General features: G+C 46.8%; 1 protein-coding gene across 1 annotated transcript in view; it reads right to left on the reverse strand.

Annotated features, from left to right (window-relative positions):
- Nucleotides 1-10,237: 10,237 nt before the first annotated feature.
- The window catches only part of ELOVL5 (ELOVL fatty acid elongase 5), a 71,218-nt gene continuing 70,562 nt past the window's right edge, over nt 10,238-10,893 (reverse strand). The window contains exon 9 of the mRNA XM_004285616.4: nt 10,238-10,468. The gene's annotated coding sequence lies outside the window, so the exon portion shown is untranslated. The remainder of the gene's footprint in view (nt 10,469-10,893) is intronic.

The following is a 10,893-nucleotide window of genomic DNA, read 5'->3' on the forward strand; positions in this document are numbered from 1 at the left end:
CAGTAGTGTGGCACGCGGGCTCAAGAGCGCAGGCTCAGTAGTTGTGGCGCACGGGCTTTGTTGCTGCGCGGCATGTGGGATCTTCCCGGACCAGGACTCGAACCCGTGTCCCCTGCATTGGCAGGCGGATTCTTAACCACTGTGCCACAAGGGAAGCCCTTCAAAGCATGTTTGATCCATTGCATACTATCCTATGAATGATGTACCTAATTTACTTAACCCACGCGGACTTTTAGGTTGTTACCTTTTTTTTTTTGGCCTCACTGCAAGGCATGTGGGATCTTAGTTTCCCAACCAAGGATTGAACCCTTGCCCCCTGCATTGGAAAGATGGATTCTTAACCACTGGACTGCCAGGGAAGCCCCACAATTTTTTTTTTTTTTAACTATAAACACCACCACAATGGGCATCCTTGGTCTTATAAAAAGTTACTGATGTAAAGTCACCCAGTGATCCTGTCTGGGCGTTGGCTTGCAAAAAATTTAAAATGAGGGCAGACATAGTTAATAGGGTATGATTTTTGTCAGTTGGAGAAGGGAGAAAAGTGAGGCCACAGGTTTCAGGTGTCTCCTCTATAAAGGTCCCCTCCTTCCCCTGTGCTCTCAGTTCTGCTCCGCTTTCACACTATGTATCATCTCGGCCTCCGCTGCAGCTGCCACTGCTCTCAGCTGTCATCCTCTGCTCCCCTCCTGTCCCCACCTGTGGGTGTGCTCTCATCACAGACCCTCTGGTCGCCCTGGCTGTTGATGAATGTTTTCTGTGTCTCGACTCAGTGCCCCAAAAGTTATTTCTGAGGTCAGCATGTCCTTGAGGGATCCTTGTCACGAGTCATGCCCACAAAGCTCTTTGGCAAATCACTGCACGGTTCTCCTGTGGTTGCAGCCCACGGCCAGCCAGAGCTGCCCTGGCCAGTGGCGGGAAGCTCAGGGGTAACTAACAACGGGGCCACCTCTGGGTTTCTCTCGTTCCCTCACTGGGCCTAACATCCTTCCATTCTCTTCTCATCAGGCACCATGAGTTTGTTAGTTCTAATAACAAGTAGAACAATTGGGATGATCATTATTTCCAAGCTGTAATTCAAGAAAACAGATGAAGAGAGGTCATAAAATCAAATAAGGCCCAACTGAGGCCTCTTTAAATAAAATCTCGTTGGTTGCAGGCTTCTAAAAATAGTTCCCAGCCCCATCCCTCATCTTCACAATTATTTTCATCTTCACTTCTAGATCTGAAGGGCACAGAGCAGCAGAATTTATACATTAAGTTCATAAGAGAACAGACAGCTCGTTAATTCTTAACATTGGTGGGATATGACTCTTCACCATCATATGCTCGATTCCGAAATATATCTGGGCCCGCCTTGCTGACATGACTAAGATATCTTATTGATAACCATGGTGCTCTTCTTTTTTAAAAAATTTTTATTGAAATATAGTTGATTTAAAATGTTGTGTTACTTTCAGGTATACAGTAAAGTGATTCAGTTATACATATACGTATCAGTATAAATATATACATTCTTTTTTTACATTCTCTTCTACCAGGGTGCCCTTCTTATGAGAGACAAGGTCACAGCTCTCCACCCCCCCACCCCCGCTACCAGAGGGTGTGAGCGACGTCCACGATAATCATCTCCTGTCCATTCATTCACAAATTCATTTTTTCAAACATTTGAGGGCTTCCCTGGTGGCGCAGTGGTTGGGAGTCCGCCTGCCGATGCAGGGGACACGGGTTCGTGCCCCGGTCCGGGAAGATCCCACGTGCCGCGGAGCGGCTGGGCCCGTGAGCCATGGCCGCTGAGCCTGCGCGTCCGGAGCCTGTGCTCCGCAACGGGAGAGGCCACAACAGTGAGAGGCCCGTGTACCGCAAAAAAAACAAACAAAAATACCCAAACATTTGAGACTTTCCTATGTGTCAGGCAATAGAAAAAGCCCTTGTCTTCTAGGCGGGGGACAAACAAATAAATACATAAGAGAATGAAACTCTTACACAGGAAAACAAAGCCAAGTAAGAGAGAGGAGGGTGTGGGGAGGTATTTTAGACCTGCTACTTAGGGAGGCCTCTACATTTAGGGAGGTGGCATTTAAGTGCAGAACAAGTCACGGAAATAACTTATCTGGGGAGGAGCCGCACGGACGAGGCCTCAAGATGGGCAGAGCTCGGCTACAGGGAACCAGCGAAAAGGATTGTGGCTGAAGCCAGGAGCCGGGGGTGGGCGGGGAGGTCTGAGGGGGCCGCGACAGCTCCGGAAGAGCCTGCAGGCCACGGAAAGATCTAGGATTTTATTTGCTGCTGAGCAACTGTCCGGAGGCGGCCCTGAGGTGGGGGAAGCTGGTGACCCCGAGGGGACCTTGGGTCAGCTCTTCCATGCGCTATTCTAAATGCCAATTCACAGCTGACTCTCGAGTCCCTGAACGCAGGGGTTCCCACCTTGGGTCCCAACAAGCTGGGAACATTTAGGGATTTTTTGTTTTCAATTGAGGTATAGTTGATTTACAATGTTGTGTTGGTTTCTGGTGTACAGCAAAGTGATCCAGTTATACATGTATGTATCTATTCTTTTTCAGATTCTTTTCCATTATAGGTTATTACAAGGTATTGAATGTAGTTCCCTGTGCTGTACAGTAGGTCCTTGTGGGTTTTCTCCTTTATATATAGTAGTGTGTATCTGCTAATCCCAAACTCCTAATTTATCTTTCCCCTACCCCCTTTCCCCCTGGTAACCATAGGTTTGTTTTCTAGGTCTATGAGTCTGTTTCTGTTTTGTAAAGAAGTTCATTTGTATCAGAGTCCCCCCTGCAGACCCTGTGATCTATGTGTGTCTTCTCCAATCCTGGACAGCCACACTGAGTTATAGGAGGTTGGGTAATTTGACAAGGTCACATTGTGTCTTAGTTCAGGCTGCCATAACAGTACCATAGACTAGGTGGCTTATAAACAAATGTATTTCTCACAGTTCTGGAAGCTGGAAGTCTGAGATTAGATGCCAGCATGGTCAGGCTCTGGTGAGACCCTCCTTCGGGCTGCAGACTGCCGACTTCTTGCATCCTCATATGATGGAGAGAGAGAAGCAAGCTCTCCTGCCACTCTTAGAAGGGTGCTAATCCCATTCACGAGGACTCCACCCTCATGATCTCATCTAATCCTAATCACCTCCCAAAGCCCATCTCCTAATACCATCACACTGAGGGGTAGGGTTTCAATATATGAATTTTGGGGGTGCACAAACATTCAGTCCATGACACATGGTGAGATTTAAACTTGGATCTAATTGGCTGGAAAGCCTGTTTTTCTTACTGCACATCGTGTTGCCCAGCCCTTCCTGATTACTCCATTCATTCGTCAAAACATTTACTGAACATCTGCTGTGTCTGGTTCTGTGCTGGGCACACACTAGGGATTAGACACAAATAAGAGACAGTTCCTGCCCTCAAGTGTCTTAGAATCGAATGGGCTGTTTATAATCCATACTGGCATCTTCCAGAATGGAGTGAGATTATAACACACAGCCTCCACCACCCACCCACCCACACAGCTTTAGTCTTTCTGAAATGGAGATCTGTCTTATTCTTCTCATTAAAGGACACTGGCAACTGCTAGGCAGGATGCGCCACTGCCAGGCATGAAAAGCAGTGGTTGACCCATTGTGTCCTCGGATGACATTGGTACTACCGTTCACAGTTGGATTTTGCTTATATTTGAATCCTTAATTGTTGCTTAAAAAAATCTTCAAAGAGATCACCCTATGGTGCAGGGCTGAAATGACAAGATATCAGTGTACAAGCCTGCCCGTCACGTGGAGAGCAGCAGGAATCCCAGATACTCACAGAACTGTCAGAGCCCAGCATGGGGCTCACTCGTGCTTGGTGAAGGGCCACCGTTCAGGTGGAGAACAGACAGGTCTATCAAGACCTTCCTGACAGCTTCCTAGAGAAGGTGGGAAACTTCCAGTGATATCTTATTCAGCTCAAGAAAATAAGTACCAATTTAAACACATACACAGATACTCAGATATCCTTCCATATGCCTCAAAACCATCTCAAGTATAACAGTGCCTGAGATTATTCTCAATGTCAGTGTCCTGCTTATGTCCTTCAGAACAGTTATCATAATTTGTAATTATTTGGTTTGCTTGTTCTTGTCTTTCTTCCAGGATGAGGTTATCTTTTCATTGCTGTTTCCCCAGCAACTGGCAAAATGCCCAGAACAGAGCAGGAACCTCAGCAGGAGTTGGGGGAAACAGCAAGTTTCTGAGACGCCAGATACTTACCAGTGACCAAAGCAATTTGGAACTGTCTTCAGTGTCTGAGAGAAACTGACTCAAAAGTTTTATTGTAATGCAGATGCAATAAGTGCTATATTGATACCTAAGTAAATATATGCTACTGTCAGTTCTTTAAAAACAGAATAATGAATGCAAAATGGGATTATTTTTCCGACCATTTTTTTTTTTTTTGGCTGCGTCACACGGCACGTGGGATCTTAGTTCCCTGACCAGGGATCATACCTGCACCTCCTGCACTGGAAGGGCGGAGTCTTAACCACTGGACTACCAGGGAAGTCCCCTGACAAGAATTTTTATTAAATTTACAGATATGATTTGGCGTTACCTTTTACGACTTGGCGGTTTCTTTTACTCAGTGGCATCACAGAAGGAAGAGATAGTACATAAGTGTAAAAGTCCCTTAAATATGACAAAGCATTAAATCAGATGGTTTAATATTTGGGGACTTCTGTACAATTCTCCCAGCATCTCTAATCCATTAACTGAAACCCCTCATTAGATAATGTGTACTTTCCAAATAATTTAAAATCACACTGATGTTATCACCCTGGTTGGAAGGGAAGCAGCCAGCATGGGAATAATGGAGCTGTAATCCTGTGCTTTAGGAGCTGGTCTGAGGGGCTGCCTTCTGGGCGGCTCCCTGCAGGGTGAACTCATCAGATTGGAACAGGTGGGCCCATTTGAACTCTGGTGTCACACTCACCTGGGCAGGTCTCGCATGCTCTCTGGGTCTCAGCTTCCTCATCTGTAACGTGGAGACGATAGACGCTAATACCTGACGCGGGGAGGAAAGCACCTGTGTCTCGCGCTCAGTGGTCGCTCGGTACAAGGCACACGTCTCAGTCGGTTGGGGCTACTGTGATAGAACACCACAGACCAGGAGGCTTATAAACAACGAACATTTATTGCTCACAGTTCTGGAAGCTGGCAGGTCCAAAATGAAGGTGCAGATTCGGTGACTGGTGAGTCCCGGCTTCCTCACAGACGGTCATCTTCGCCCTATAAACTCACCTGGCAGAAGGGACTGGCTAGCTCTCTGGGGTCTCTTTCCTTTATTAAAGGCGCTAATCTCAATCACAAGGGCTTCACCCTCATGACCTCATCACCTCCCAAAGGCCCCACCTCCAAATCCCATCGCCTTGGGCATTACGTATCAACAGATGAACTTAACAGGGACACAAACATGCAGACCACGGCACTGCTCCACACCTGACTCCCTTCTGGAACACCTGAACCAAGCTGAGTCCCTTTAGCGATTTGTAAGGCTGGTGAGGGCACCGCAGCTGTTCAGCTCAGATCATAAGAGAAGCTGCTGCCAGATGTAAGCTATTATATAGAGAATGGATAAACAACAGCCTGCTGTATAGCACAGAGAACTATAATTCAATAGCCTATTCTAAACCATAACGGAAAAGAATACTTTAAAAATGTATATAATTGTATAACTGAGTCACTTTGCTGTACAGCAGAAACTAACACAACACTGTAGATCAACTAGACTCCAACAAAATAGAAAGGAGAAGAGAAGCCTCTAGAACAGCGCTCCTTCTCTGGTGCTTTTATTCCATCAGTGTTCCTGTCTTCTTGCTTTCATCTGAACATGGCACTTCCCTCTTTTCCTGCCTCTGCTTCTTCAGAAACTTCATCACAAATCCCACTACAGGTCCTGGGACACAGGCCATGTGCGCTTGGATCTTGGGCCAGTGTGGACACTTGAGAGGTTCTTGAATCCCTTGACCTCCTTTCATAAAGGGCCTTATTTCAATCACCTCCTACCCATTCTTTTCTGTATTGAGATACATTTAAAACATACTGTAAAAAACATAAAGTTCTTTCTCAAATATACTCCCCAAACATTAGGGATGAATCTAAAACAGGCCAAATAAAATTATGCTCTATTAAATCCAGACAAGAAGGTCTGAATTTCACACTGACTATTCCTCTTCAGGGCTGTATTTTCCAAGCAGCCCAGGGTCCCACAGAGCCGGAGAGGTTGACTGTGTGCAGGATTCTCTGCATTGTACACTGTGTGTTCAAAATCTCGCCTTAGAGATGCGTAGGAAGCATGTCAGTGTCCTGGAGAGGCAAGGGGCTCTGTCTGAGTTCTGTTTTGGAATCACAGAATGTTCCATGGAAGGGCCTAGAACACTCCTACAACCCTCTCATTTATAGATGAGACCCAGAGACTTATGATGTGTCCTACCAGAATTAGATACAGTTAGTGCTATAAAGGATAATTTTTGTTTTTGAGTGACCACTTATGATTAGACAAATTCTCCTACTTAAAATCATTTGGTGAGACAACTAAATTTAAGACATCCAATTTACTTCTTTTGAAATCTGATTAAAAAATACAGTACATCAACTATACTTTGATTTAAAAAGTGGAAAAAATACAACCAACTAGTGAATATAACGAAAAAAGAAGCAGATTCACAGATACAGAGAACTAGTGGTTCTCAGTGGGGGGGGGCAATATAGGAGTAGGGGGACTAAGAGGTACAAACTATTAGGTATAAAACAAGCTACAACATGGGGAATATAGCCAGTATTCTGTAAAAACTGTAAATGGAAAGTTACTTTTAAAAATTGTATAAAAAAAATCGAAAAAAGAAATTTGAGTTCCCTTACCAAAAGCTAGTATTAACTGAGCTTCAACCAAGGATAATCTAGTGGAAATAATTTGTGTTGAGCAACAGAATTTAAAATCTGATGAAAAACTGATGAATGTGCAACATTTCCTCGTTTCCTTACCTACATGGTCTTTCATCCTTGATAATAAATGGTGGCTGTTACTGTAAAGCCCTGTGCCAAACACTCTGAATCTCATCTCTGCCTTTAACCTCAGCCATCTGTCACACACCCACAGCGCTCTTCAGTTGAGGAAACTGAGGTTCCGGAAAGTGAGGTGACTTGTTTGCGGTCCCACAGCCAACAGCAAAGCCTGTATTCTAACATGTACTAGGTGCTGGACCACTTCCAGCAGACAGGGGCACTGCTTGTGGCCTAAGACACTGTGCCTGTACCCCATCACACCCAGTTCTAAAATAAGGATGGGATTCAGGACCTAGCTTGGGGTCATGACTTTCCTCTTCTGGAGTCCTGAGGAAAGCTAGACTTGGATCCCCTCTGCTCCCTTGTGTGGGCATGGCCCGACTTTGGGCCTTGGTCTTAAAATACGTTTTACCAGGGGTGCTGGCTCTGCGTGAGCGGCACTGCAGGGTGAGCAGGCAGGTGGGGTTTGGTCACCCCAAGTCACGTGGCCTTACAAAGGACGGACCACCTCGGCGCTTCACGAGGGGACACAGGAGACACGAGGCTGCTGGAGCCTGGTGTTGATGGTTTGCTACAAACAGGCAGCTGTTTCACTGGGAAGGTTGTCAAGGGGAAGGCACACAACTTGCTAAAAAGTGCTAGCTTGGTTGAAACATTGTGAAATTCAACCATCAAGGGAAATCCACATCTATACCCATTATCTGAATAAAGAATGCCGATAGTAATATGTATCGATATAGTCACTTAAGTATTTTTTGTTTACACGCTAACATGGAATCCTACCCACGATCCATACCCTTGGGTGCCCCAAGTTTGGTTTCGAGGAATTTTCAGAAGGGCTGAGGCCCCTTTGAGTCTGCCCCATCTGATAAATGACTCCCATCAGTTTATAACTAAGACACGAGTGCCAATTCTTGTTGCAGTCACCCTTGGAGAAGAGGAGGTCATCTGGGCAGGAGGCATAGCTACAGATGATTCTTTCAAGGCTAATTACTAGGAAGGAAGGAAGGGAGGGAGGAGGGAGGGAGGAGGGAGGGAGGGAGGGAGGAGGGAGGGAGGGAGGGAGGGAGGGAGGGAGGAAGGACTTTCCACTTTACCTCTTAATTTAAAAATAAGCAGTTTCTCCCACACATCCAATAGTTCAGTGAAATGTGCTGTGTCTCACTGTCCCAGCCTTCTACTCGTTTGCTGCATGTTTTCTGAACTTGGAATGCTGTCTCCCCGGCAACCTTCAGCCACCACCTATAGAAATCCAAGTCATCTCTGAAGGCTCAGATTGCAGGAACTCTCCTTCATCACCTTGCTAGAAGAATTCTCTCTCCCTGGACTCTTATGATTTGCGTCAATCTCATGCTCTCACCACAAACCACCCTGTGTGGGAGCCATCTGTGTGTATGTTTGATCCCAGTCTAACAAAGGCTCCTTTGGGGACTGAAGTCTTTTCTCATGGGTCCCTGTTTGCCCAATACACCTAACTCAGTCCTCTGCACCAGGCGCTCAGTGAACCAGGTGGTCAACACAAAGAACACACACGGGCAACAGAGGGGATGGTGAGCACGCTTGAGGAGAGTCTGAATGATCTGAGAAAGGGGACAGCCGCTGACCACCATGATGGGCTCTCTGCCACCACTACATCACCAGTTACTGGGTCCTACTCTGCCTGTTCCTACAACTTCTGCCCCGGAGCCCAAGCTGGGTGCAAACTATAGCAAACGTCAGCCTGGGAACTTTCTCGCTTTGGGTGAGTGCCATAAATATGTTGGAAAGGAGAGAAAATGAAGCTTATAAAAATGTCAAGGGCGACAAAGATGAGTCTTAAATCTATGTCTGGAATGAGACTTAGTGGCTGGTGACGCAATGCTGTGGAAGCAGAACGCAAACTAAGGCAACCACTATTCTGCTGCCATCTTCCTTCTCCACCGAAGACAATATTCTCCAAGTTAACACTGAAGAGGAGAAGCTGCTTAGTATTGAAATCTCCGACTGACGTGGGGATAGTGGGAGACACCTGTTTAAAATCAGTTCACATGAAATACACTGTGTCTGCGGATGCAATCGCAGAACTGCTGTCAAGGATCTGGAGGAATAATGCACCAGACCAGAGACTGATGAACCTGTCCTGTTTTCCCGAGAGGAAATAAAGCAGATTCCAGAAATTCTGAAACTCTGACAAAATCTGGAATAACATAGTCATACACGTTTTGACTCCCAACAATTGCTGGTTTCTTTGCAACTCATGCATTCATTTATTTAGGCTGCGTTGGGTCTTCGTTGCTGCGTGAGGGCTTTCTCTAGTAGCAGCGAGCGGGGGCTTCTCACTGCGGTGGCTTCTCTTGTTGCGGAGCACGGGCTCTAGGCGCGCGCGGGCTTCAGTAGTTGTGGCACGTGGGCTCAGTAGTAGTGGCTCGCGGGCTTTAGAGCACAGGCTCTGTAGTTGTGGCGCACGGGCTTAGCTGCTCCGCGGCATGTGGGATCTTCCCAGACCAGGGCCTGAACTTGTGTCCCCTGCATTGGCAGGCGGATTCTTAACCACTGCGCCACCAGGGAAGCCCCTTCTTTTCAACTCTTGATTTAACCCAAGTAACTTCCTCTCTTTTTTGATAGGATTGTTAGAGCAACTAATCAAGGAAGTAACAGTAAAACAACAGCTGCTCCTTTAAAGAGACCAGCTAGGCGGACTGAGGTGGCAGCTAACACCGAGTTCACTCTGTGCTGGATGTGGTTCCAAGAGCTTCGTATACATTAATCTATTTAACCCTCATAATGACCCCGTAATGTAGGTACTAACATTATTCCAAGTTGACAGGTGGGAACGCTGAGGCGAAGTTAAAGCAACGTGCCTAAAGATCATACAGATAGGATTCCAACCAGGCAGCGTGGCCCCCAAGCTGCGCTTCCCACATTAGGCTACACTGCCTTTCCTATAAATGGCAAGGCTGCTCAAGAGGGGAAGTGGGAAGCCTCCCTTTTCCACCGGGTGTGTGAACTTGCCCTTCCACTTCCGTACAGGAGAGAACACGTCTGGCCTCGCTCAGCCCTCTCACCCACTCATTGCTCTGAGGGGAGGAGGGCGTCTTTTTGGTTGCCAGGATTGGGAGATACTACCGAGCAGGTAAGGTCATCAGGGCAGAACCTGACACGGCAAGGGAGCTTGCAGTCGAAGTGGGTAAATTCCAGGACTGATACTCAAAATATTTTAATAATCAGTTCATCACCAGACCAACAGACTGGGGGCAGCCACAAACCACTGGTGTGCCAGTGCCGACCGTGGTACGTCAACAGGGTCAGTCAGCAACCAGGGTATTCTCAGAGCCCTACCGTGGTCTTCGTATCACCAACCAGTCTTCTCAGTGACAGATGAGCTATTCCGATTTCCACCAGTCTGGTTTTCTGACGTCTTTTCAATTCGTTCTGGACCCAGAGGGGAAGGACAAGGATATAAATAATCTTCACCACCAAACCCTAAAGTCCTCTGCATTTTTCAGGTGATATCCCTAATACTAAGTTCAGTTTCTGATGATATTTTTAAGGCGATATTGACAAACCAGAACACACTCAAAGCCAGGGTCATGCCTGCACTGGGGACTCTGTGGTATGAAGTGGAGGGAAGGAAGAGGGGCTGTCCGTGTCCTCATTTCCATCGTGGATGTGGACGGACCTGGTAAGTCAGAATGGGGGAGGCCTGGGGGGGGCAGGGCCTGGGACGTGAAATGGTCTTTGGCAAAGAATGTGACACAGGTGGGCCCTCATTACTCTAGAGTAGGGGTCAGGGAACTATGGCCACAGGCCTTCAGTTTTGCAAATAAAGTTCTACTGGAACACAGCCACGCCCACCC

The sequence above is a fragment of the Orcinus orca genome, chromosome 10 (genome assembly GCF_937001465.1).
Source record: "Orcinus orca chromosome 10, mOrcOrc1.1, whole genome shotgun sequence".
Taxonomy (NCBI): domain Eukaryota; kingdom Metazoa; phylum Chordata; class Mammalia; order Artiodactyla; family Delphinidae; genus Orcinus; species Orcinus orca.